Source organism: Syngnathus floridae, chromosome 10 (genome assembly GCF_059516105.1).
Source record: "Syngnathus floridae isolate MCC-2025c chromosome 10, RoL_Sflo_1.0, whole genome shotgun sequence".
Lineage (NCBI taxonomy): Eukaryota > Metazoa > Chordata > Actinopteri > Syngnathiformes > Syngnathidae > Syngnathus > Syngnathus floridae.
Genome location: NC_142422.1, coordinates 7,309,891 through 7,333,324, shown reverse-complemented (window position 1 = coordinate 7,333,324; position 23,434 = coordinate 7,309,891). Strand labels below are relative to the sequence as shown.

Here is a 23,434-nt window from a genome sequence, read left to right as displayed (position 1 = left end):
CTTTATCCTGGTTAAATAAAGGCAATAATTTGCATAGAGTGAAGATACTACTACTATTACTACTACTACTACTACTAATAATAATAATAATAATAATTAATAATAGAGACGGCTTGCTGATTTTTTTTAACTGAGCATTGAACTTAAGCAGACCGAAGGGTGAAAATTTTAAATCTGTGGAGGGAAAACATTCTCTTTAAATGAATTAAATGACAAGACACAATTTTCCACCCCGCCGGTTTGGTACTGTGACAGGAGGGGGAAGCAGATGGCAAGGACTGAAGAACTGGGGGTAGCTTTCAATCATCAAATGTGCTCTGGACTCCAGTAAGGCTTGGTAAGGAAACTTGACAATGCCACATTTAAATTCTTAGTTTGGGACTTAATTTCTTGATCAACCCATGGTATACAGTTTTGGTCAAACCAGTATTTTTAAGGGTGTGGGCATACTTTGCATAATCGAAAGTCTGAAGCCCATGGGCATTTTTTCTGCTTTACCGAGCACCTTCACCTGCTGCTTTTGTGGTCCTTCAGTTTTGCATTCAACAAAGTAAATCGGCTGCTCTACCGGCTTTTGTAAAGACTTCTATTACTCTCGTAGTATGGAGGTCATTGTCCATCTGCACTATAATACGCTATCCTTTTAGTTTTGCAGTATGTGCCTGATAATGAACAGAGTTTTGAGATAGAATTCTTAATTTGAAGATTATGGTGCTCTTGTAACATTTCTGAATCACAAGCTGCTCATCACTGTTGGCTAGTCTCTTTCTTGAAAATTACGCAGTAGGGAGGTCTGAAAATGTACAAAATACAGCGAAAATATCGCTAAGGTGGCAACAATGCGTATTGGTTCTCAAGAGTGAACTCTTCTTTATTTCTGCCTCGCACAAAATGTGCAACTTGGAACAAGGGCAGAAAATAAATAAATAGAGCTGGTTAAAATCTCAAAAGTATTTTTTGTTATAGTTCTGTAATTCTTTGCCTCAAGAGAGACTGGGCATGACTCTATCATTGTGTCAAGTGAATAACCATCTAGGATTTACAGGCAAGTCAGGTTGGGAGATTCTGGCAGAGACCAAACAATGACATTTGCCCGAGTGTTAACATTCACACCAATTACTTGAATCACATATCCTGTAATTCTGTTTCCCGATCCTCCTCAATTGAACTCAAAAGCCCTGGACTGGAGTAAAGGCAGAAATTGGTCCCTCGGAGGCACCCATGGCCTTGTTGTATAACAGAACTCACATTTTCTCACGGGTCTAAAACCCCCAGAACAAACTACTAGATTTGTTTTGCCCTTTAAGTGCTGTTGCCAAGTTTGTCCAAGCTTTGATCCGTTTCAACACTTAATATCCCTAGTCTGCATGGAGGCTTTAACTTCTCCCCAGTCACTGTGAGTGTTGCCAGCAGAGACTGCTGTTAAGGTGGTGACCAACTATCTTATCACTTTTTGCAATCATACTGACAACTTTTTTTTTCTAGCTTTTAGTCATGTTGAAATACAGATTTAGCACCCCAAACCCCTCCAAAGTGGCATTTTCCTCCATTCACTCATTTTAGATCATCCCTGCTCATTCCTCTTCTCTAAGCAGCAGCCCCGCCCGATCCAAGAAATAATCAGGTCCTCCCATTGTGACGTCACAAAGTTAGCCTCTGTAGACTAAACACATGCCCAGTTTCTCAGAGCAGTTGTTCCTGCAACTTCAGTTGATATGTTCTGTTCTGATTTTGGTGCATCACATCAATTCAACGTAACCTCTCATTGCTGTTTGATGTATAGATGATTTTTTTTTCTATGTAATTGCAAGAAGTCCTACTTGTGAGCAGTCATTGAATGCACCACAAGTCTACAGATGAATGGGTGGAGTATACAGGTGGGTGGCATTTTTAGTGAACCAGGTGCCTTACTTCCAGGTTTGAAAACTAGCCACCAAAATAACTCAGATTTCATTAGAAATGACATCGCCATGCTAAAGGTAATATATAATCATATATAGTCCTATCACATTTGAATTAAAATACTACTGCACTCAATGATAAAGATCCCACTGCTGTTCTTTTTCCTTCTACCTTTGCTGATCCTCTGGCCTTGCTTATTCTGTCCTTCACATTTCATCATCCATGACCCTTGTTTCCTGCTTCCTTTAGTCTGCACTCCTCTTTTGCCATGAGCTCACCTCCTGGGAAGGTCTTCCCACATCAAAGCTGTCCATCAAGAGTCATTTTGGTACAATCAGCAAACATTGGATAATTGGGTGTCGTCTGAGGTTTCCCTCAAGCCTATTGTGCCTTTCTGACAGGAAAAGAGCATACCTAAAAGGAAAAGGGAATGACAGCCTCTCAGCCAGAAGCAAATTGAAGCAAGGGCATTGAATGCCAGGAATAGTGTTTGATGACACGCATATCAATGCTGCCCCTGCAAGGTAAACAAAGACTTTTAATTATCAGGCTAAGTTTTAATTAAGATGATGGTAGCATAATTATTCCCTCTGACAGGGATGATTGAGCCAGGGAATCCATGTTCTGATTAGGGAGCTCATCTGGTCGTTTTCTTTCCTATAGGGATGCAATAATGACATGGCGGTGCTGTTGCCAAAGGATAGTTTGAACAAGCAAGAAATCTTCAAAGTCTTCTTTTAGCATTTTGTTTTTTTACATCACACATTTTTCATATACTCTTGAAAATGTCAGAAACTGCCACCGCAGTTCAGCTTCCTCCTTCTAGTGCAATTTTATTTTGATAAATGTTGCCCTTTCTGCATTCATTGCAACCCGGTCATCTCTCGTTCTTTGGTCTCTTCTCAAGGTTTCTTCTTGGGCTTTCTAACTGCAAGTAAATGGGTGTGTTCATTGTTAGCAAAGTGCCACATCCATTGCTCTGCAAGCTAGGACTCTTCGTGTCCTCCTTCTGCCCTGCAGTACATTGAAAAAAAGACTTATCAATGGTATGACTTTGGAAATGGTTCCCTATTGCTTTGCTTAAATCTTTTGTGGTTTCTTCAAAAGGCTTCAGTGCATTGGTGACCTGATTTATAAGGGGCTATTCTCTGTGAAGGCACAAACTCGTCCCTTCAAGAAGACAGCTTCATTTTGTTCATACAGTCACTCCAGAATTTATGACACTGAATTTTATGTATGTACTGACTATCAGTATGTGGTGTGGCAATAGCAACTGACTTTATATTTCTTTCAGTTTGCCAGTTACATTGGTGCTGTGGTGGAAGAAACAAACAATGTTTGCCCAGACACACGCAAGCCTTGCATCAGCCATTATGGAGTCCTTTATGATCAGGGTAAGTGCGTGTGCAAAACATGTTTTCAGCAGATTTTATACACAGCAGAAACCCTGAGCATGTCTGTAATTACTGCCTTGACTTTACTGCAATTGGTCCAATCACTGGTTATTTTTATGAGGAGTTCAGAAATATTATATGCAGTGTGCTTGTACGCCTACATGTATTGTTACAAGATTGACACACCTTATCAATATAGTTCCCCATCAAAGTGAAATATGCTTCAGTTGTTCCAGCAGTCCACTTATGGCTGGTTAAGACTAGATTTTATTTTGATACAGACCAAACTTGAAAAAATATGTTCAAGTCAATTCCCAATGACATAATGGGAAATAATGCCACGTTTGAGGGATTTAGCCCACGACTACGTTCGAACATATTTTTGAGATTACTTTTCAATGTATTTGTGAGTATAAAAATAACATTTACAAGATGAACTATGAACTGAACAAGTTTATTTTACAATTTGTGAACTGAACTTTGAACTAGTTTGTGTAGAAAATGAACTTTCCCAACACTGTTAACAGGTAAGTGTTTTTTAAACATGTTCAGTAAATACTGTTCCAAACATGTTCAATAAATGCTTTTCCAATTCCAAAAACATAATAGTGTAAATAATCGTAATTTCAATATTGAACAAAATGATTGTGATTATGATTTTTACCTATAATCGAACAGCCCTAATATGAACTACAACGCTCAGGCACATGACATGAATGTATCATTTCTACTCTACAGTATTGTACATGCACATTTATTTACTACTGATACTAGTTTATCAGCGTAGTCCATATCGATATCGATATATTGATAAACCTATCATGACTGATCAAAGAAGACTTAACCTATGACTGATATGATTTATCTCATTTATCTAGAAATCAAAGATCCTTGGTCGCTCAGTTGGTATTCACCTTCTAGCCATTGAAATAGGTCGATTCAGTTATATCCCTGAAGATAACCGGCTGAGTGCGATGTGTGACTTGAAGTGGAAAATGAATCTCATTTTGTCCTGTATGCTACTTTATGTAGATTTAAGAGTGTGTTGGTCTATGGTATTATAGAATGCTTTCTGATGTCAGATTATGAAACTAAGAAATGTCTGTGCGATTTTGGAACTAGAAACATTTATTTCTAAATCTTGGTAAAGAGGGACATTTTTTTTTTTTTCCTTCTTCATGATTTCCGGTTGCACAGTAGTCCAGTTGCTGGATCATTCATTTTTTTGGGGGTTAATAACCTAATGCAGGCTAGCTTTATAAATGTGTGGATTGCACTTTTTTATTTTATTTATTCATTCACAGACTGCTATATTGCAGGCTGATGTGGTACAAAATGATGTAGTGCTATGTGACAAAATTCAGTATTTCTCCTCTGTTGGATTGGTAATTTATTTAGCACAATACACTCATGGCCAGGTTTCTTAAAACCAAGGAGCATCACCAGGTGACTGACCGCTCTATACTGTAAGGATGGACCAAGTTCCAAGAATAGTGTGGAAACTTAATGTCATAATTTAGGATTCTGTTCAAGTCAAGGCAAAATTTCATGACACCTCACTGCCATTCATTTATTAGTAAAGAGCAGTGTACTTGCGCCATCAACAGCAGTGAATAATTCACTCACCAAAACAACTCTTGCAACTTTTTTTAAAATGCCGACATCGGTTCTTTCACGGTGGGGACCAAAATGTAAAAACAAGCATCTGACTGACTAATATGGTCTTTTTGTTCTTGACCTTATAAAAACCTGTGTGCACCTCACAGATTCCACTGAATACGATTAGCTATTCAGTGCAGGCACTTTATACAACGGCTATAAACCTTTTGCATTAAAAGTGGTCACATGACTCACCTTTAAGTCCAACATTTGAAGTACGTGTACGTGTGAATACAAAAGTATTTTTAGAAATTTAGCTGAAAATAAAAACCCTCTTTCATAATCACGTAAATATTATTTTCAGTCTGTGACATGAGAGAAGAAGCTAATTGGCCTTGTCTGTCATATTGTCATGGCGCATTTTTCTTTCTAAGGAAGCATGCTGTGACAAAAAGCTAACTGCTTGCTACAAGACATCTGAAATTCAAAACATCCGCTTTTAATTTTCAATCAGATGCTTATTAACTCTCCAGTACGCTCCCCTGTATGGACATTTTTGACAGACATGCTACCTTGAAGGATTGTAATTAAATTGGAAATACTAGATGTGAATAGAAGGCTCTTAAGACGATATATATATTCAGAGGGAGTGAAAGCAAATACATATATCTTCGTCGGATGTTGACTTGCTGGAGAGTGGGAGGCATCAGACCCCCTGAGGACTGGCATAGGCATTTAGGTAGGGGGGCTTCCAGCTTGATTTGCATCACATAAGAGAATTAATCTAAGAGGTTGCCTGTTCTTCTTCATTAATGTCCTCTAGCCCCAAATAGAGTTGTGATGTGTATAGTGTACGTAATAAGGAATCCCAATCCCTGTGGAAAGCTACCTACAAATGAAAGCAAGGGTTGATATTCTATGATTGCCTCTAGGGGCAGAGTGAGCCCTTTGAAATGATTGAATGGAATCCTTTTTGAGTCACACAATAATGCCAGTACCTAGAGAACATATACCGGCACATGAGACCCTAAGTCATCCCAGAGAATCTGTCAGTACATCCAACCGGCCTCACAAGCAGATCTAACCACATTCAGTGTCTTCGCCGCCAACATCAAAAATGACTAATCATGCCTATTTTGGATATTTCCAGCTTGGAGAAGACTCATTTGTGTCACCACTAATTAAGACAATAATGGATGTGTGATGAGTTAGTTGTATGAAAGGTGACAGTGAATTTAGAGTATTGTGCACTGTATTCAAGTCCAACAAAAGCAACATTTTTACAAAAAAGTAATGGCTTTTTTGGGATACGTATTGAAGCTATTCATGGTTTGCTTGTCGGAAATTTACCTACCATAGTTATTTTCCCCCTATGCAATCCATCCTTAGTTGATCTCTTGAAAACTGCATATATTTATGCTCTCTGTGTCGACTGTTAGAGTGATATCTTTCCATGACAGTGAGAAGCTAAGTTTAACCTGGGTTGTTAGTGGAAGTAATGGAGATTATTCATTCAGTGTAGTGTTGTAAAATGAGTTTGCGATGTTGTTAAACTATTCTAGAATTATCATTTGTGATGCATGAACATTTAAAAATGATAAAGGAAATCGTTTTGTTTTTTCACATCTAATATATCTGAGACAGACTTTGAAAGCACATGTGTGCATAATTCCTGAGGTTCTGTACATATGCATCAACTCCTCATGCTCCCAGGGAGGCAGATTGATTACAACGGCTGATGAAATCAGGATGTGTTGGAGAATGGCAGGGGGTGGGAAGATGATCCTCCATTAGACTGAGTGAGCACATACATTCAGGTGACACTGGGGATAAAAGGTTTTCAACTGCCATCGTCCCCTGTGGCATTGACTTACCCCTAGTCTCCACATCCTTCATGTCCTCAAAATCATAATAAGGTCAATGTTGTTTTAGGGACAAATTTCTTGTTCATTTCTCACAAAGATGTCATTGTTGTGAAGTAATGATGTTGGGACTAGTTAGCAAATCCTTATTTCTCGATGGATCAGTTGCTATACATTTGCTGAACCTTTATGCTTTGTCCTCAGTTCATTCTGTCATACGCCTGATTGCGTCATGTATCCAGTTGCTAAGCAGTTGCCGTTTCTTTTATATTCTATGTCCTGTCATTATGTTAGCCTTTATTCTTTCATAAAGGCCTGCCTACTCGTTGAGCTTTCTTCCAGGTAGAACGCCTCATTTTCTTGAGTGCCCAGCCCTGCTTACTGTTGACACCTTATAAAGGATAGAAAAAAATAAAAATGAAAACCCTATATTCCAACTTTTGCATTAAAAAGAAGAGGGGAGGCGGTTAGTATGCATGGAGATAAGGGAACCTCAACAAAACAATGCCGGATTACGATATCACAGTGAATATGAAAGAAATGTCACCACCATTTGCTTATGATTGGAAAATGCTTCAATACACCACCAACAAAGATAAATTTCATCACATACATACCTTGAATGTCTTTTGACTCTTATTGTGCCACAATTTGACTGTATCAGGAATTTGATGAAGCTAATAGTGAAAATGCAGGAGGAATGCGTGTGCCTTTTATTTCAAAGCCACCCTACGTCATTCCATACACACGTACTTTCACCTTTGACACAAGCACCGTATCAGCACCAATTTCTGTCACTTAACTGTGCGCCAGATCGTGAGCGATTACCTTGGGTGCCACCTGGATGAATGAACCTAGTCGATGGGATGGTGCTGGGTCTCAGCTGCTCATGTAATTCGCAATGACACCTCATTTTAGAAGCGTTCACCTCCTAAGGCTCGGTGGGATAACTGGTAACTGAGAAATGTAACACAATCTCAGGTTAAGGAGCTGTAGCATTCTTTGTTTTTCCTCATATGTTTATCTTCTTTCCAATTTCAAACGAGGAGCTGTAGTATCCTTTGGTTTTCTTCATATGTTTGTCTTCTTTCCAATTTCAAACGAGATTCAATCCAGTAAATTGTATTCCAATGTGTTTCATGCTGCACGTGTTTGTCAAAATATAATGCCTGCTTATTAGAAGACAGACCATCTGCCTCCATTGAGATGTCTCATGGTCACAATAAAAGCTAAACACATGTTGTCTTACGTAATCAAGGACAGTGAAATAATTGATTTTAATTTTTTTATTTTGTATGAAGAGTGGCAAAGTTAGTTTCTAGCCAATGCACGACACTGATTCTCCAGTATAAGTATTAATTCTAGTGTTATATGCAGCTGTGAGAAAAATAAATGGAGCTCTGTGACTGCTGTGAAAGGTCATTTAAACACTTAACACTAAAAATTATACACATAGCATAATGAAAGTAAATATAGTATAGCAACGCATTCCCAGTTCCAGGTCTATTATGTTTGTTTGTTCTATTAATGTTTTGTTCCTGAATTAAAAATAACAGTTGGCAAGGTTTTCATATAGAGCAGGGTCATATTCTTATAATTACATATATTTGACATAGAAAATGCCTTGCTTCAATGCATGCTGGTCCTGCAGCAGTCATCAAAGTTAAAATAAAAATGAACAATGACTCATGTCTTGTAAGATTAAAAAACTTTAAATAGGGGGATGTATTTTTGGTCAAGTAACATAATTTAGTCTCACTTGACCCTGACACGCTGAGCAAAAACATCCAAAACATTGTTGGCAGGTACATCTTTTCTTCTGTCTTTTTTGTTCTCTGACGAGTCTGTTAGGGGATGTCCGACAGAGTTGTGAATGAGCCCTGGCAGCGAGAGGCACTTAATGAAATTGCCCCTGTGAAATTTGGAAGGATCCAGAGTGGAGGACAACAGCAGATGTTGATATGCTATTTTGTTTTGACTCTTTTGCTGAGCATCCCTCCCATTTCCAACTGAGGACTATGGCCATGAATTTGCAGGCCTTCATTTTCATTCCAACTACTTTACACTCGGCTGCAATCTGCTTCGGTTCAAATTTGCGGCATGATGAAGCCAACACACGCATATTACCTGCGAAATACAGAAAACTAATCAAAACCATTGTGCCAAGAAAATCTGTGTGTGGGTGAGTGTGTTTACGCGCATGCGTCCGTGTGTGTTTGTTCTTGTATTTACATTTAAGACATATTTGTTTGATGGTGTGCTGTGATATTTATTAGGTACTGTATATAGACATGATCCAGATGTTGTCACTTCCAGGTTAATTGTAGACTCGTAGGATTGTGTGAGAATACGTTGTCCTAATCTTGTGATAAATGTGCTGACTGCAGCGTTTGTGTTGTGAAGTGATACAATACCTGTAATCCATCAGAATATCCATTTACGTAATGTCCTCTTTACCTTAGAAATCAGGATTTCATTTGCTTTAACAGATTGAGTGTAGTCAACCATCATGATTCTCGGTCTTGCTTCAACCATGAGTGAAGCGAGTTATTTATAGATAATTGCGCACCAGAGTCTTCTTCGTAGTCGGGCTTGACAGTTGAGAATTATTTTTAAAGGTGAGTAAATAGTGATTTTTATCATTGTAAACCTAACGCTATTTGCAGTTTTTTTTGTTATGTTGTTACTTTAAGAAATGCTATTCCGAAAACAGTTATGTTGTTCATTATACTTTCCGGCAGTAGCGGCTGATCGAATTTGTCAAGGGGTGATATTTTATACATACACAATATAGTAAATATGCTGAAATAATAGTATATTTCAAAAAGGGAAGAGTTGTTTTAAGAAACATTATCATTCATCACAAGTACATTTCTTCAGTTGGCTGTAACATTAAGCTCATGCTTTTTGTAGAAATACAAGGACTTTCAAAATGTTCCTTTTTGTTTTGTTGTGTGGAGAATTTACCTGCTAATAAGGTCCACTTCTTGTAATATTGATGGATTCGCTGACCCAATTTAAAAAGCCTCATACCCAGTGGCAAATAGCAGGGTTAAAGCAGCATGAATGCCTTCAAGCGTGCCTCGGGCACATACAGAGGAGCGGGGTATTTAATTCAGAGCCAAAACTTGATAAGAGACCCAGTAAATACCAGTAGCAGTTGTTTTTCCGTCTCACACATCAGAAAATAACAAATGTTTGTTCTCTGACAACAAAGTTTTTCACAAGAAACATCTCTCTAAAACACATTATGATCAATAGCACAATGCTGCACAAACACCCGTGGCTCCTTTTTCAGGTTTTTCAAAAGAGTTGAATTGTCTCTTGATAACAATTGTGTGATAGCACTGATTGATTTCCCATCTTTTCGCAGCATGAAAATTGCTTGCCCCCCCTCATAAATAGCTGAATGATTTTCATGAGTTTATTCAAATTGTAAATGGTGTCTGCACAGGCAATACCTAAAACTAAAACTGAGCATAGACCTCCAGCGCTATTTATAGTTTGACAAATCAATCGAACAGAATATACCTGGAAGTGGAAACACAATCGTCAATCACATGCTCCAATACATCTGCTTACATAATTGATGCACAGGTGGGTTTAAACAAAGATTCAAATTTTTTCAAGTTGGGTATCAGATCTGATTTGATCTGATTTTTTCCATTTACCTAACCTCCACAGACTTCCAGCACAGTGAGTCACAGACCATAATTCTATTCAGTTAATTGTAACATCCATTGTCACTCTGTGTGACACTCATCTACCTTGCAGAAAAATGCAATTAATGTGGAGCTTGCATGCAGCAGGACATTAAAAGCCACATTTGTCACTGTCAGGATCTGAGCAGGCGTCTGATTGCAAAGAAGATGGCATCTTCTCGCTAATCCAATCTCTTGCTTTTCTACCAAGAGAAGACAGAGAGGTGAACTCTGACTGTAATATAGCCCTAATATCTTGGTCAGATACAGGCAAGGCTCCACAATTTTGTTCTCTCCCAGGGGGTGGGGGCGGGGTGAACGGGGCTTGACCAATACTATGTGAAGGAGCTTAGAAAATAATTGATTTTCATGACTTCAGTGAGTTTATAAGGACCTTCTATCTTTTTCATTAAAAGGATCACAAACACGTTCAGTGTTGACTGATTCTAGCCAATGAATATTCAGCAAAATCGTGACCACGAGACAATGGCAAAAAGGTTGCACTATAACATAGTAGCAGCCCATAACGTAATAACGACCCATGACGTAAAAAATTGCCCTCTTTTAAATGGAAAAACGCAACAAAAAAAATTGGGGGTGAGTATTCATTTAACAGTGTTTATAAAACTGCTTTGAAAAAAAAAAAAAATCAAGTTTCATGATGTGTTACCGTCTTGTCTTTTATTACAGTCTCTGTTTATATTGTTGAACAAATGAAACATTTGATTCTAACCGCTGAAAGGTTCAGGCTGCAAGAAACAGGCTAGTTATTTGCATGATATTCATTATGTTTTATGGAATACAGCCCGCGAGTAGCATGTGGTTGGAAATGTCTCAAAACCAATGTGCAATAGCCAATTATTTTTATTTGAAAGTCTCAAACTACATTTTCATTTGAAACTAGTTTCACATTAGCATAGAAATGAATATGATGACAGATAATGAATATCTTTCTTTTGGTGCACTGTCAACATAATATTAACAATAGAAAAAAGAAAAATATCTGTTTTTTGCTTTATTATTCATTTTGTTTATGCTTGAGTTATGTGATTTGGACGATACTGCCAAAAAGAGGGAGAGGAATGTATAAAAACCAAAGTATTTGATAATCAAAGAAAAAAAAAAGTCAAGGTCAGCTGGAGCCAGGTTGCAGCCTTGCCTGAACCGTCAAACCAATCTACATTGCACACATGTACGCACTTGTTCTCAGGCCGACAAGATTGTGGCTGTGGAATGAGGTGTCACATTTGGTTTCCTTGAATAAGATAACATCATAATTAGTGGGTAAATTGAAAAAAATATCTGCAGGCTGCATTTTTTTTTTTAACTCAAATGCACTTTTTACATAAGTATGCATTGTTCAGATTTTCTGACCTTAGCATACAAGCGTTTTAACTGTTTATTTTATATTTTTATGTCTCCCCATCGATTATTGTGGGTGTTGTCTCACACAAAAAAACACCAAACTTCTTATGCACTCTGCTTGCTATAAAATATAGTTCTGATAATTAATTATGTGGCATTTGGATGTCGGAACGAAGTGTTTGCTTTTCCTTCCTGCAGTGATTTGTTGCCACTGTTTTGTTTCAACATGTTATGATCATTTCTTTCACATCCCAATATTTACTTTCTGATCCCCACCTCATCCAGAGGCTCCTCAATTTCTGTAAGTAAATGTTTGTTTTATTTCTTGCTGCTGTACTTCACACAAAAGCACCACTGATCAACAGGTTTGCTTTAATTTCCAAGATGCTCTGCAATGCATTCACATTTATGATTGAATGGGGAAGTGTAAAGTAAGAGGCTATGATTTACTGGTTGTGGCTAAAAAACAGAAGATCAAATGTGTGGATTTTTAATAATGCTCGTATGTATTTTCAGATAACAGCATTTGCGTAAATGCACTTTTTGCAGCACACTTATCAGTGAGATGCAAGAAGATGACTAATGTTTAGTTTTAGTTTTTATCTGTCAAAAAAGAAATGTCAAAATCTATTATCAGTGGTTTAATCGTCTTTATGATGCACGTATATTCTCAAGGTTATAAAGGTCAATGTTTGAGAAAGTACGGTGAGTAACTCACATGCATGAACTGTATGTATATAGCCAGTATGCTAGTAAACAATGGGTTTATTCTAATTGACTTTACTTTATGGTAAAAAAGGTTAATTGATATTGTGCATGTATCGTATAAATTAACCATCAACGTCATCAACAGACAGCAAAACACATCATCAAAGTAGTTCAGCATGTTATGTTCGAATAAATTGGATTTTGCTTTAAGATACTATCAGCTTTTAAGTCCCTGCAATTTTAATTTACTTTGTGTTGACAGATTGTTATCTGCTATCACTTGTCTCTTATCAGTACAAAGAAATGGAATTTCAGGTGACCATATAGGTGATTTTTAAGGAGCAAATCTGTCAAAGTCTGGGGGTGCCTTATCTGTCATCAGCTTTGCCTTTATTCGTATTCGTTGGCTTTCACACGGTGACTTGTACAGCCTTTTGGAGCAGAATTGTTCTGTACACTGTAAACTGTAGTTGTGGGCAAAAGTGATTTGTTTATCTATCAATGAGCATAGTATTATAGTATGTTCAGTCTTGATCAGCTATTAGGTAAAGTATTTATTGTCATTAAGTGTATACTGTGCCTTGTGTTATATACATTTTGAAATAGGAAAAAACATCCAACATGGCAACACAGGGCTGGATTAATTTTAATTAATTGTTAATTGTATTTTATTTTATGTTTCACCAGACATTTCACTGTATCTTATGAGACAAAGCATTCTAAAATAAATCTGTGGCAGGACATTTGAAAGACAGTATCGCTTACTTGTCTTCAGTCTCGACTCTGAAAATTGATGGGGAGGTTCTTTTTTTTTCCAAAGGGAAGCTTCTTTGCATTATCTTCTTTAAGCCTCTTTCGGTTTTCGTCCACCCGTTGCCACGGCAAGTAGCTTTGAAAGTGGATAGGGCCCACATTCTAATGAGACGTCACCGCCTTGGGCGACCAGCAATCGGCTCAAGGTTATCTAGAGTCACCAAAGCGCTACGGGTTTTAGCATCTGATGAATGTGTTGCAGTTGTACGGATTTTGTGATTAATACCAACAATATTTTTTGTCACAATCTTGGAAAAAAAGTAGCACAACATAATGAGCACGTGGCCTCGAGTGATCTATTTGAACTCAGGTTTAGGGTAGATCACTCAACTTTTTTGTATTTCTGTTCAAGCTCATGACTTCATCGTTGCTATGTGCTGTATGCTCGTCCCTTATGTTCCAATTGTTCCCTGTACCCTTTTAAATAAAATTTTAAATGACCTTTTGGAGTTTTCCCTTGCTGAGACTACGACTTGTTTTCTGCATTTTGAATGCAGTGCCAAGAGAATGAGGTGTCATGAAATTCCTCGTTCGACTGAACAGAAAGCAAATTGCTGTTCCACTGGTCCATTAGGTTAGTACTAATCAAAAGAAATCACTTCCTGCTGCCTTTGTTTTAAACATTAAAAGCCTTTTATAGTGTACACATTACTGCTATTGTCCACCATAAATGATGCAGCTTCAACTTTTCTTTTCAGCACAACAGCTGTAAATATTTTAGGGAGGAACAGAATCAGCAGAAACTCAATTATTCTCCACTGAATAAGTGAGCTGAGGGCTATATGCTTTTACTGGGGTTTGTAATTTGGCAGAGAATCAGCAAAGTACGCATCACATATATGATGAATGCCTTTAACGGCAAAGACTGTACGTACACCAAATATTGATCTATTGTCAGACATCTATTCATATATACATACAGCATATGGTGTCCTCATGACATTCCTACATTTAATTTCCTGTGCTATTTCATTTTCAAAATAGTGAATAATTTGTAGATGTTCAAAAGTTTATCATACACCACAACCAGATGGAATTCAGACTCCATATTGACTGTTCAGTGACTCCCGCACTTCTTAATCGCACCTTGTTTTAATTTATGAGAATCATTGAATTTACAGTACCTTTTATGGTTGAATTCGGACGTATACTATAGAGCACAGGTGTCAAACTCAAGGCCCGGGGGCCAGATACGGCCCGCTACATCATTTTATGTGGCCCGCGAAGACAAATTGTGCATCAATTTCGTGTCATTACTAGTATTGCAAATTGTCTTCTTTTACGAATATCTTTTTTTTTTTTTTTATTTGATCAGTTTTTACTCGTCTGATTTGAAAATGAGTTGGTTTTCAGTTTGTTTTGTAGCTTTTACTGTATATATATGAGGTGCTCATACATTTATTTGGGTTACAATGGCCCTCCGAAAGAAGCTATGACTACAATGCGCCCTGCAAAAAAGATGAGTTTGACACCTCTGCTATAGAGGGTGGGGTAAGCCAGACCTTGCAACACATTTCAAGTAGATTGTGATTTATACAGTTATTTCCGGACTACAAAAGCAGATTTTGAGATACAGTACAGTGATAAACAGTGTGACTGCAATAAGTCCGTCAGAGACCACGTCGATTTTTAGTGCAAGCGTATAGGTTAAATTCATGGGCCAGGGGAAACAAGTGGCCACAGCTTAGCATCTTGACAGCTTGATGTGAAGGTGCTGTCCACAAGTCTTGTGGATTGAGTTGGAGGCGTCAGTACTTTCTTTTTGAAGACAGGAGAGGTGTGTGAGGGGATGGAGGTGTTATCAACAATGCTCATGGCTCTGTTGTTCACGGAAGTCAAAAATGTCTGAGAAGCTCAGCAGGGTGGCAGTGAAGATCTCGCAAGGTGTGTTAACTATGCATTGCAAGTCTTTCTGCAGATGGCAGTTCCCACAAAGTGATGCAACTAGTGATGATACATTCGATGGCGATTGTGTTGATATTTTGCTTCCCTGATTCCGCGGGACGTTGGTGACATCATCAATGCATTTTGTGATGTAGTATGCTGCAACATCCGTCCGTCCGTCACTTCCTCTCTCTTTGTCTGTCCGTCCATTCTTCCCTCCATCCCTCCCTTCCATCCCATCCCACACATCCATCCGTCCGTCCATTCGTCCCTCCATCCCTCCCTTCCATCCCATCCCACACATCCATCCCTGCGTCCCTCCCTTCATTCAGTCTTAGTGCATTCATGAATGTCTATGCATTTGTTGCTGCTTATTTGTCGATTTGCATCTTGTATTTGTTGGCTGTGACTTTGGCTTCCCTGCAGTGAAGCTGTTTTACGTGGTGATGTGTGTATGAGACAGCAAGAGGAAAGACAGCACTGATTCTAAGTGACCTTTTATTCTTAGAATTATGAAGATACTGTAATTATAACATAATATAAATTATGACACCGTCAGCTTTTATCATATTATCCGTTAAATCATTGCTTTGAATCTGCCAGAAAAGGCTGAGTCACTTAGAACCAAGGTCTACAGCAGGGGTTCCAATAATCCTGATTTTGAATCCCGAAAACTATATATGGGTCATGTCGCTCCATAGAACATACCGTTATAGCAAAGTAGACTTTGTTAATGGAAAATGAAGGTGACTTTATTTCAATGTTTTAGACTTCTGGTATATGTATTGAGCTGCCTTACACGCCCTTTGTTTGAAACTCATATCGATTTTCAACACACCCTGTGTAAGGAAGTTGCTTAAGTGACATTGAATCAGGAACAAGGCAATTTAATTACAGTCTCAGGATATTAAACCAAGTATTCATTTGCTGGCGTCGTTCATCATGGTATACTCCAACAACCTTTATGCAAACAAGGTCACATGTTAAGAAGCACGCTATTGTTTAAAGGGAATGAATCGATATAGGAGGATCAGGGGTAGAACTTAAATAGGGCACGTATTGCTCTCCTGGTACTCTAGTATAGTGCTCCTCTGATATTAGTGAAGCGTGCGGAAGAAACAATGTGAAAGATATCTTTTTCAAATGAACATGTGAGACGTCCCTGTTTTATGACGTTGATGAAGTGATGAAGGCACTCGATTAGGTTATGATATCTCTGGGAGCTCTGATGTAAAAACACTCTGTAATGTAAAAACTTTCACACAGAATGATAAGAAAGTTACGTATACGCACCGCTTTACAGATTACTGACCCAATTATAACAGGGACAGATACATGGAGGACATCTTGCGCATACAAATGATTGGGAAACCAAAAATGGCGAGATGCTGTCATGTTTTAATGAGTTCAAGGCTTCTAAAGTACAATTAAGAGTACAATTTGACAATAATCATTATTGTTCTTACTTCCAGTACTCAGTCTGTCAAAACGGTTCTTGATAATCTGAATTGTAAACAATTTTAAAAGAAAAATATACATTTTCCACTTTTTGATTGATGTGATTTTTACCGAAAATACCAACAGAAAGAAGACTCCATCCATCAGACCGCACTTGGTACGAGACTTGCGCTGGGCACAAAACTATTTCTGATTGATTAATATTATGAACACAAAAGGAAAAATAAGATATTTCACTCAATAATAAAGAACCATGACCTTCAGTACATCATCAACTAGGGAGGAGAAAGTGTTGAACAAAGCGAGGAGGTATTCAAAAAACCCACAGAAATTGAACTAAAGTAAAATTCTATACTTCTGTCTTTCACATAAAAGATTCAATATGCTTTCACTAAAGATACTTTTATTCTTGCTTTCTGAGTTTGGGTGGAGCCCACTGAGCAAAGAGACATCCACTTTTATTGCAAAGTTTATGGGTAATATGGTGCAATTGACAGACAAACGCAATTTCTTATCCTACCTAAAGGACCCCGAGTGAGATTAAGAGGATATCGGGAAAAAAATGATAAGACACAAGAGAACAGTGCTTTTCTCTTGAAAGCATCCCGCTGTGATATGGCATAATAATTGATGGCCTAATTCAATACCCAACTCATGTCATACATTCACATGCAAATAGAACAACACACATTTATCATTTAATTATAAAGGGCACCTTGGCAGGAGGCTAATCTCGTAGCAACCTTGCCAGTCCTCATTTTCAAATGTGTGGTCTGCAACAGGATTTGAATCTTAAACCAGCTGGTTCAAAACCCTGACAAATGAATGAACACAATATAGTCATTTACAAATAGTAATTTAATAGTAAATGCTAATTTTAACATGACTATCTGATAACCGATAGCAATAAGTTTGAAATGTGCCCAATAATTTGAATTGAGCTGTTCCCCTTTCAACAATACTTTGTGACCTATAGCTATTTATTGTAGTTCAGGCTCCATTTGGTCTCGTCATCCAATTAGTCGTCCAAGTCATGCAGTATGTAAACAGTAAAGATGCAATGTTTTTTTTTTTTTTGCACAATTAAATGTCTTTCCTTTTTTAATTTTTACGCTCCATTAACTAAATGAGTAAAAAGGAGTGTGGTGACTTTTTAATGATGTGAGGATACACTTGTGGGTTTAAATTTACATATTAATGAGACTATCAGGAAGAGCTTTTTACTTTTCATGTCAGCACAAGCGTAGCATAGCATTTCCCCTTAAGTGACTGTCACGAAAATGAGGCCTGCACCTATAAAAGCTGCTTCTTAACCAAAGCCATTTGCAGCAAGTGTAGCTCCCAACTTGTTAAAATGAGCACCCTGATGATTGCCTTCACTGTTCAAGTGATTGAGCTGAATAAATCGAAGGTAGAAAACGATGTGGACGATGAGCGGAAAACGAGATAAAGCAAGCAAATTGAAGAGTCTGAAACCGATATAAAATGTGAAAAACTGAGAAGTGGGACCATTACTATAAACCCAATGTTAAAACAGAACTTAAAATGAAACCATATACAAAAATATAACTATTTTTGCTTCCCACATGCCCGTTCTATTAGCAGCCATTCATGCCCAAGCCATAAAGTTGCCTTCAGCAGTTAGACAAATTATGAGTACGCTATGCGATAATATGTAAAGGCAATTAAAATGAATTTCATTTATACAATAAGATTATACTTTTGTTTTGCTGTCGTATTTTAATGACAAATCTTACATGGAAGTTTAAAGTCTACATTTGAAAATGCCCTTCAATCGTAGTTATTTTTGGATTAACAATGTTTTGATCACTGTTACGAATGATTTGCAAACACGAAAGCAAACACGTTTACTTCAAAAAGAGCAATGTGCATTGATGTATAATGAATCACATAAGCTTGACACAATGCTGCTCTTGTGCTTTGTTTTCCAGTAATAAATGACTGAAGTAGTTTATGCCATCTATCTCTCTCAGCAGACACACCCAATAAAGAAGGCAAAGAACATATGGATAAATAAACATTATAAATACACCACAATCCATATAAATAACACTGCACTCCCTGATGGGTTTTGCTGTCAAGGATAACATACCAACCTGGATAGTTGTGCCGGTTCTGTTGTGAATGATAAACAACAACATCACACTGACGCTTGGAAACAAAAGAAAATTTTACACGATAAGCAGAAATTCATTGATGAATAACAACAGCCACAAATTTAGATTTTGGATCAGTGGGTGATTGATGAGAATTGATGACTGAAATGGCATCTCTGTTGTACAGAGACAAACAGCCATGGTTATTCCACGGTGCAATTGACGGCTGAGCAATCTAAGGTACTGTACCTTACCTCTTGCGCACAGTAAGTCCTAATAGGCTCCAGTTCACCCTCACAGGATAAGTAGTAGGAAATAAATTGACACTCAAATTCATATTAATTACACTAATTCCTACAAATTACAGTCTATTACACACCACCACACATTTTTTTTTAATCGTGTAAGGACATGTGCAAACTTGCTGTATTGGAACCAACAAGCTACATTTAAAAACTCATAAGCCATTTTAATTTTAATGAATATGTTTTTCAAAATTGGAAAATGATGCCGGCTGATGACACGTTTCCTCAAAATTTGGAGCTTATCCACTCCATCATTACTATTTGAATATAGTTTTATTATTAAGGCCTCTGATTGATATTCCAGTTATGTTTCATTATGTTGTAAGGGTTTGAAGGAGCAGAAGTGGCAGGAACAAGTTCTGAGCATTTAAATAGATTCCTGCTTATTGCATAGCTAGTGTGCAGCCTCAGGAGTTTGAGCCACGCTTTACGACACTCAATAATTTAGCACACAATAATTAATAATTAAAGCTAATTTACAAGGGAGTTTGTCAGCAAAATGAAAAACGGTCATAGGTTTGCTTCTCGCCAAGGTGTGCAATATTTCAGGTTTAGCATTGCATTATTTAAAAAAACAAAAAATTAAACATTTAACCTTTTATTTTCTCTTTTCTTCCATGTTGAAGCTATAGTGCAGGTCACCCATTCCTGCAGGTGATGCAGATTATGGAGGTCCACAGCAAAAAATGTACATTTATTGTTTTGCTTTAACAGAATAATAGGTGTCAAAATCTAAATATTTCTCTACTACAAATCCTTCAAGGGTTCTGATACCAATTTGAAGTAGCAGAATAACGTTTTCCCTCTCTTCATGTGGTGAACTGTTAGTCTAAATTTTATTTCAGCTTTTATTCCAGGTTTTATTTTCTATTTTAGAAAAGCAGTTGAAGCATCTTCATATGGAATAAAATGAAAGGCTTGCACAGTACCGGTAGGTAGTAAATTAACTGAAGTGACCCAGTTATTCTATAAAAGAACTGTTATGCACTAAGCTGATTTAAGGATTTCACATTTGAAAACACGGATTGTTTACAGATTATGGAGGATCATTTTTAAAAAGCAACAGTGTTCTTCTCTGAGGCGGTAATAATGCAACATGTTTTTCTGATGCCTTTGAGCGGTGTGATGACTGCTGGATTTGTTTTTGTGTTGGAACAGGGTAACAAATAAAATAGGCTGCATAGGGGCTCTCAATGAACAAATTTGGAGAGTCTGGTGATGTGTGCAAAAACAGAATAAGTGGGCCAGGTTCAAGGATATTAATAAGTCTTCACAATGAAGTTACTATTTCCTTATTTAGATATTTTTAAAGTATCATCACATCTTCTCCAAGTGGAATGGCTCAAGCAAGTTATTGTTAATTAGAGCAATGGAATATTCATTCGTTCACGGTAGGGTGAATGGGAAGAAATATTCCTTCATTTAATTGCTACCCTAAATCTAGCTATTTTCTAGGTCTAGTCTACCATCTAAGATTTGACAGTGGCAATTCATTGCATGTATATATAAAATAAAACCCTGGGGTAATATGATGTGCCTTGTAGTCAATGTTAAGTAATGTTTTATCCTAGGCGTGGTGTATAAAAAATATCATTTGCTTTTTCTAATTAGTCTTTAAAGTAGGTCATGAATTTTATAACTGCAGATTACAATTTTCACTCACAATCCCATTAATCAATGCTTACTCCACTCCATGGAGTCCCACCAGAGAAAACAATGACAATGTACCCTATGATAGATAAGATGGATTGTTTTTAGTGTACTGTACATTCATACAGTCATGTTGAGAAGGGAAGACTGGACTGAGATGGTAAAGGCGGAATGTCAGCAATGTCGATCCTTCCGCTGAGGATTGTGATGTCACTTACATTGATATCAATTTCTGGGGGGACACTGGAGTTAGTGATGTGCTTGACATATGTATAAAAAAAATGTAACGGCCTGATTTGAGGTAAACATGAGTTGTTGTTTTTTTTTTTTACCAATACTTGTTGAAATGAGGACCTCTTGTGCAGGTTTGTGAATTTAATCTTCCTGACAGATTGCATCCCATCAAATCAATCACAAGAAAAAAAGAAAGCTAAGTACTTTTGCTTTTAATATTCATATAGTGTTGCACACCTGGCTATAATGTTAACTTCTGCCAAAAGCTTTAACACTCACGCTAATAAAGAAACACTTTGTGCTACTTCATCAGGCACTTGAAAGCTTTTATATGTGTGGAAGTGATGAAAGTAACTAAATGCAAATATGTGATGGGTGGCAAACAGACCAAGCGCTGGCAGACAAATATTGAACAATTACACGAGCTTTATCTAAACAAAAGAGCATAAGTTAGAATCGCAACTATCTAAATCACAAAAAACGATAGGCAGCGACGAAAGGTTGTAGAGGCCGACAAATACGTAACATTCAATCATGATGAGTGGTGATGATTTTATGCAAATTATATGTAACTGATATTTTTAGCCTCGTTTTGGGCCCACAAAACTTCAACCTGACAGCAACTGCCTGTAGGTAAACATGTGCCGTAGAAAATACACAGTACAAACAAAAGCATTGGCTGTATATTCTTGTCTTGTAACCTTGCAGTTCAAATTTGCATTTAGTTGCCTCTAGGTTATTTACTTCAATGTGTGTTTGGAGCGAGGTTTCTTGAAAGCAACAGGAGAGGATGTATTTCATGACACATGCATTTATTTACATTTACAAATTTCATACCTCTCAGCAACAAAATGGTGAATTCACTGAGCAGAAATTTGCAACTAATTATAAGTAAAAAAAAGCTCCTTTCCATCATGCCTGCTCGTTTGCTTCGTCAAAGCTGATCGAGTACTCTGGGGACTGAGTGATTATGCTAATCATTAGGCACCTCCAGCATGGTTGACTGTTTGATCAGGGCAAAGACAAAAGCAAAGTGCTTTTTCGTTTCAGCGTTCATGTTACAACTCTCACTGCATTACATGCAAAAAGCCCAAGATAAACAAAATAGCGACTGTGTTTACCTGCAGTCAGTAACTCTTTTAAAACTTGTAGACTAACAATATTCACACGTAAAATGACAGTCACAAAGTGAGGGGACACTCTCGTACCGCCCCTGCAGACTAAACACACAGCCAGTTTTTCAGAGCAACTGTCCCTGCAACTTGAGATGACATTAAATTTCACACATCCTGGAAACTTACATTGATTAAACTCTGTTTGATTTCAGTATGGATTCCCTCTAATTAGTCACTATGGTATAATTAAAAGGGCAATGATATTTCAGACTCAGAGCAGTCTAGGATAGTAAGGATCTATCTGAAGGGTTAAGATTAACAACCTTGCCTTTTGCCAGTAAAGAGTCATTTGGAAACTAAAGACTGACCTTTAAATCCATTCTCAACTTATTCATTGATGCGAGGTTGAAGATTATAACAAGATATGTATGGTTGTTTGGTCTGGACATTTCAAAAGGCATATCTGCAGAATCTAATCTTTAATTAATAATAATGCAGTCTGTATTACCCTGGTTTAGGAGAAGAAATATAGTCTATAACATAAGCAATAAACATATAATAAAACAAAGGAATATAATGAAGACCAACTCTCCACTCCTCAGAGTTTACCGTTTAATGCATTCTCGACTTTAGGTGACAATGGTAGCATTTCTCTTTCCCTCTCTATGGTGTACTGCATTTCTTCCCTGAGCTGTCAGATTTACTTCCAATTAACGTATATCTGTTCCAGTCCAACAACTTCACACAAGCACTGCTGCTTTTCTCAGCTAACAACTTTTCAAAGTCTCTGTTGTTGCCATGGTGTCGACCTTCATTCTCAGAGGCCCTGTACAGTATTTTGTTACATTTGATAGTATCAAAATATAAACGGAACTGACAAATGTGACACACATGCAAACTTGGGGTTTGTTCATTACTGCTGTGGTTAAAATCAAAACATACATTAAAAGGCTTTTCAGGATAGGTTTATATATCCTCAAGAGCCCTAATCGAGCTTGTTTTGTTACCCTGATTCAAATGATCAGTATCGTTATTAGATCTGAGCAAAGCTCGCTATAGGATTCAGATCAGACTATTTGCTTTTTCACCCAAGTTTGTCCATTAATTGTTGCCAGCCTGCCTTAGAGAAAATAAACCCGATCACTGCGGCCTGGAGGGAAAGAAATGTTTCAAATCGCAACATAAAAAAAAGTGCATTCTCTTTTAACTGTATAAAGAAGAGTTCCACTATTCCTGTTCAAAGTAATTTGGAGAGGTAACCAGCGTGCCTTTCCTCACTCTGCAATTCCTGATTGGGGACTAAACACTTCAACAATTTTATTTTGTC

General features: G+C 37.4%; 1 protein-coding gene across 3 annotated transcripts in view; it reads left to right on the top strand.

The window, feature by feature from the left end:
- The first annotated feature begins 1,915 nt into the window (after positions 1 to 1,915).
- Positions 1,916 to 23,434, top strand: part of ascc3 (activating signal cointegrator 1 complex subunit 3) — a 155,610-nt gene continuing 134,091 nt past the window's right edge. For all 3 annotated transcript variants that reach the window (XM_088386269.1, XM_088386272.1, XM_088386270.1), the window contains exons 1-4: positions 1,916 to 1,979; positions 2,152 to 2,230; positions 2,304 to 2,426; positions 3,197 to 3,296. The gene's annotated coding sequence lies outside the window, so the exon portion shown is untranslated. The remainder of the gene's footprint in view (positions 1,980 to 2,151; positions 2,231 to 2,303; positions 2,427 to 3,196; positions 3,297 to 23,434) is intronic.